The sequence below is a fragment of the Arachis duranensis genome, chromosome 7, assembly GCF_000817695.3.
Source record: "Arachis duranensis cultivar V14167 chromosome 7, aradu.V14167.gnm2.J7QH, whole genome shotgun sequence".
Lineage (NCBI taxonomy): Eukaryota > Viridiplantae > Streptophyta > Magnoliopsida > Fabales > Fabaceae > Arachis > Arachis duranensis.
Window position 1 is genome coordinate 16,292,019 of NC_029778.3, and position 6,171 is coordinate 16,298,189.

The 6,171-nt window shown below is 28.9% G+C and overlaps 1 pseudogene; it reads left to right on the forward strand.

The window, feature by feature from the left end:
- The first annotated feature begins 646 nt into the window (after positions 1-646).
- Positions 647-5,527, forward strand: LOC107458049 (anthranilate N-methyltransferase-like; annotated as a pseudogene).
- Positions 5,528-6,171: the final 644 nt, after the last annotated feature.

Consider the following 6,171-nt stretch of genomic DNA (forward strand, 5'->3'; position numbering starts at 1 on the left):
AACAACGTTCTCTCTCTTTTATATTCTCTCTCCTTACAAGTATTTTAAGTATTCTTTTCTCTTACTTTTATATTTAATATTAGTAAATATATTAATCATCTCTATTATATTGAGATAGTAATTCTAGTAAATATTACTATTTGAGTTATCTAATTATATTTCCATATTTTATTTGTTACTTCTTCCTTATTTATTTAGTTATTTTATAACAGATATATTAATTTTTTATGTTCACTTGATCTATTAGACTTAACAGAAAAATTAAATGTGATTCTCATTATACTGACTTGGTTAATACGGATACACACGTAAAAAAATTTTTAAAATTGGACAAATTAAACTTAAGAATTAGTATGTCCAAATTTTAAAAAAGTCAAAAAACTTAAATATATTTTTAAATTCTCATAAATTTTTTCTTTTCTTTTCTATCCTAATAATAAGATTGCAATGTATCTTGTTTAAATAAATTGTCCTATTTTTGTTAATTCTTTTGTGTATTTTTTATTTTTTAAAAATTCATCGATAAAAAAATTTTATACGATATACAAGAGACATTTTTTATTTGTCCGTGCAATTCCGAGAAACAGTATATATTTGGTCTCATGAGAGGAATATTTTATAAGTTCACTTCAAAATATAACTACACACATTACATTACTTGCACTCCATCCTGCTTTAATTTCGTCCCCATTCACAAATGGCTCCAGCATCAGAATCCGATGCAAAACTACTTGAGCTCCTCAAGCTACCACAAGATGAAGAAGAAGTAGATGGCTTCTTGTTTTCTCAAATGGCATGGTCAATTGTGGTTCCAATGGCTTTGAGGACCACAATAGAGCTTGGTGTATTTGACATCATAGCAAAAGAAGGCAAAGGTGCAAAGCTCTCAGCAAAAGACATTGTTGATCACATTGGAACCAACAACCCTGAAGCAGCATCAATGTTGGATCGTGTTCTTAGGCTTCTTGCAAGTCATTCATTACTGTCTTGTTCTGTTGTTAAAGATCCAGAAAGCTCTAATAACTTGCATCACAGGCTGTATAGCCTCTCACCTCCAAATACTTTGTGACTGATGCTGATGATGGTGTATCTTTGGGACCTTCCTTGTTGCTGCATCTAGATAAAGTCTTTACCCAAAGTTGGTTAGTATATAAATAGATACATATCATTCAAAATTAGTTATCAAATAGAATATATATTAAAATATAAAATAAATATTAAAAATGAATTAAATATATGTATTTTTTATACATATATATAATAACTATATGTACAAATTTTTTTATTAATTAAATTCAATTAAATTGGTCAAACATTAATAACAAAAATTATTTTTATCATTCTCAATTATCTACCCACCTAAATTTTATTGTTCAGGTTAGTTATTAGATTTAGTTCACAACAAAACTTATACATATTTTTAAATTTCTGGGAGAAGAGCGGAATAAAAAAAGATAATATTATATGAAATTGTTGTATTGAAATTGTGTTTTACATGATATAAAAGTCATGTTATTTATAACGATACTTTCAACTAACCTCGTAAATATCTATTTACTAACTACTAGTTATTACTGAGTTAACTTCCAACTACTAACAACTCTAATAATATTTTAATATGCCCCCACAAGTTGGTGGATGGAACATGTCAATAATCCCCAACTTAGATAAGTTTCGATGAGATGGTTGGAAAGATGCATGTGACTCGGTAACGCAGAGAAGAGGCATGTGGCGCGAGACGCAGACAAAGAAAAAGAGCAGTGCGACGTGGATGGCAATTCGGTCATGACAGAAGGGAGGAACAGGGCTTCTTTGAGCGGCGTGCAGTGACGCAGAAGAGACGATGCGTGCGATGCGGTGACGCAGAGGAAGAATACGCGTGCGACGTAGTGACGCAGAAGAAACGATGCATGCGATGCGGTGACGCAGAGGAAGAAGATGTGTTTGGTGGCGGATGCCAGTGATTTTTGACCTGTTGAACTCAAAAAAAATGGGAAGGAGACGTCGGGGACGCCGCGACGACCGGCAGTGTTTTGAATAGATAGATAAAGAGAGGAAGAAACAAGGCTACTTCTCTCGTTCGGTGTTTGAGAGTAAGACAACCAGGGAAGAAAAAAAGAGAGAAGAAAGGAGACGTCAGGTTGGGACGCCGCGAATAGCAGAATAAAAGAAGATAATATTATATGAAATTGTTGTATTGAAATTGTGTTTTACATAATACAAAAGTCATGATATTTATAACGATATTTTTAACTAAATTCATAAATATCTATCTACTAACTACTAACTATTACTCACTTAATTCCCAACTACTAACAACTCTAATAATATTTTAATACATATCATATATTTCTCATAGCTACTATAACCATACAAATTTATTAGAAAAATACTAGAGAATTATTAAAATTTATTGTATTTTTATCGTCATTTAATCATCAATTTAATTTTTTTATTTTAATTTTTTTAATCTAATAATCCAACAATATATTTTATCATATATTTTTAAATATTGTTGGCTAAACTTTTTAAGTAATGCTAAACTTTTCTAATTGTTTACATATGTTTTGTATCGTTAGGAATGAATTGAAAGGAGCGATCCTTGAAGGAGGTATACCATTCAATAGGGCTCATGGCATGCATGTTTTCGAGTATGCAAAAATTGATCCTAGGTTCAACGAGGTCTTCAACAAAGCAATGCACAACTCCTCCACTTTATTAATGAAGAGGATTCTTGATGTCTACAAAGGCTTCGACCACATCAATAAATTAGTGGATGTTGGTGGTGGTGTTGGGGCAACTATCAAAATAATCACTTCCAAACACCCTCATATTCTTGGTATCAATTTTGATTTGCCTCATGTCATAGAATGTGCCTCAGCCTATGATGATGGTATGTGTGATACTTTATTTGTTTGATTATTTTAGCCCGCGTTTTCACTTTTTTTTTCTCCATTTATTCTTTCATTGAAGGTTCAATAATTCTTTAGATATATTGTTTTAAGATAGAAAATAGATAAAGCAAAACAGAACGAAGTATATATATAATTGTTCAGTAGTATATATAAATTTTTCCTTTTAAAGGAAATATGACCAATGACAATTGTATTTTCTAATAATGTTGCAGGCGTGGAGCACATGGGAGGAGATATGTTTGAGAGTGTTCCTAATGGAGATGCCATTTTCATGAAGGTGGGAGGAATATATATTATGCTTTTTTGGACTAATTTTTTATATATATTGTTTTAGTGATGGTGAATCACTTAAATATTAGTGAATCACCTTAAATTTAAATATTGAATGATTTAATATTTAACAAATTTTTAAGGGCGTCTGTGATATAAATAATTTGTCAGAATATTTTTTATTCAAAAAATATAATTTGTGAGAGACGTATTCCGAATTCGCAAGGTGCGTATTATATAAAAAAAAAATTATTCGTAAAAATATAATAATTCACAGATAACATATTATCAATACACAAAAAATATATTATCAATTTCCAACTTTCTATTAAATACTGTTATGTTAATTTACTTAGCTGAGATAATTAGTCCTAAGAACTTAAAAATCTATTTTAGAGAGAGAGTCTGATTTGTTAACCATATATAATTTAATATTAGGCTCTATTTTTTTAAATGAATAACTAGCAAAAATGATGTGACATAATTCTTCTAAATATTCCTTTAATCAAGGATAAGAAAGATACTATCGATCAATCATGCATTTGAGGTTAATTATAAGAGAAATGATAAAAGATTTTTTTTTTTGTGGGGGTACATATACTTTAAATTTTAAATCTCATTATTTCATTATCATAGTAATATATATAAAACATAACATCCGCTAATAAAATAATGAAATATATACATTATTGTTATTTGTATATTTTTTTTATATGGGTTAATAGTTAAATTAGTTCCTAAAAAGTAATATATTTTTTAAATTTATTTTTAAAAGATTTTTTTTAATTAAATTGGTCTTTTAAAAATTGTGAATTAATCATATTTGTCCTCTAGTCACTTTATTAATAATTTTTTTTCAAAAATTGATGTCGTAAAATATTAATTGATAAATATATAATACCAGTTGATATGTCTAATTGGATATTGACTAAATATATTTATGAAAATTTATTAATTTAGTCATTTTTTCTAATTACAAAAATCAAATTCCTAATATAATCTAGTGACTAAATTGATAGATTTTCGTAAACATATTTAGTCAATGTTTAATTGAATATGTTAAGTGTCATGTATGCTATTAGTTAACATTTCATATCATTAATCGTTACCGAAAATTGTGAGTAGAGTAACAAGGATAGATATGACTATTTCGTAATCTTTAAAAGATCAATTTGATTGAAAAAACTTTTCAGAGACAAATTTGAAAAATGCCTTATCTTTCATGGACTAATTTGACTATTAACTCTACCTTTTTTGGGTAAAGTATTATTTTGGTTCTCAATATTTGGGTTGAATTCTAATTTAGTCTCTAATGTTTCAGACTCCTATTTTAGTCCTAAAAACTTTTAAACGTCCTATTTTAATTCCAAAAAAAATTTTAAACAGGTTTAATATTGTTCCACCATGCATTAAATTTGACATAAATAATTCGCATATTAAAAAACAAATAACATTCAATTTCAGTATGTAAGTAAAATCAATTCACCAACGATCATTAATATAAAAAATTTTTCTTTAATTTTGAAACGTTAATTAATTGTTAGGATTTGAGGTTTTGTACAACAAGAAAATTGAATAAAAATATTCTAAGAAAGTTTTGGTTATATTTTTCTAACACATGAAAGAAGATATGACTTAATTAGTACAATTAATGTCAATTTTAATGGTAGGATCACATTAATCCTGTTTAAAACTTTTTTGGGACTGAAATAAGATATTTAAAACGTTAGGGACCAAAGTAAAATTTAGCCTAAATATTAGAAACCAAAATAATACTTTACCTATTTTTTTATATAAAACACGAACATTTTATCTTTGTTTTTTACCTATTATCAATAGTTTTAATATCAAAAAATAAAAAATTCCACTATACAAGAAATAGAAACGTATACAAAGATAGTGCATATAATATTTTTATAAAAAAATAACAGAACAAAAAATACGAATCTCATAAACATTAATTATATTATCATATCATATATTTGATTTCATAGATTTGTCGAACCGAAAATTTTGTAGACAATACTTCATGATTGGGGAGATGAAGAATGTTTGAAGATACTGAAAAATTGCCTCAAGGCTATTCCGAATGATGGAAAGGTTATTGTGGTGGAAACAATGGTTCCCATTGTTGCTGAGCCAACATCTTTTGCCAAGAATGCTTTTAGAAATGATGTTATCATGATGACTCAAATGCCCGGAGGGATTGAGAGAACAAAACAAGATTTCATGGACTTAGCACATGGATCTGGATTTAGTGGCATAAGATTTGTGTGTTGTGTCTCTAGTTTCTGGGTCATGGAGTTCTACAAGTAATTCCACACGCGTGTATTACTACTTGTTAGAGTATATTTGTATTTTGAAATGTTTAGAATGTTTCTGTCTAGTTGTTTCAATTGAATAAGTGTTTGTGTTTGTTTGGATAGCATATCTTTTTAAGAAATAATTTTTTTAAATATAATTTCATATATTTAAAGTACGTTCCAAAAATGCATTTTAATAGAAATAAAATGTTGAATTTAAAATAAACATAATAATCAGAAGTAAAACGTCGATCATCTACATTCGAGCCCCCAGTCTACATTTACAAAACTAAATATGCGAAAATGAGTAGAAGGATTAAAGAGAATTTCTTAGTCAATACTACCTGCTAAGTAACGACGGATTTACTTGACTGATTTTCAATGAGTTACCAAGAGATTATACATGTATTGACTTACTTTGTTCACTGAGAAAGCAATCTCAAGATGAGTTAGAGTACAATACTGCAGTACTTCCACAATGGATCGATATTGTGAGGGATAGGGGTGTCAAAAATCTTCAGGAGGCGGAGTTTCCTGTGGGGATCACCCCAAATGTGGACCCAATGATGGAGAATTTTTTGTGAGGATGAGGATGGGAGCAAAATTCTCCCGAAACAGGCGCGGGGACCCGAGCGGGGATCCCCGCCTCATTCCCGATAATTTTTCGAATTTTTGAACTTACT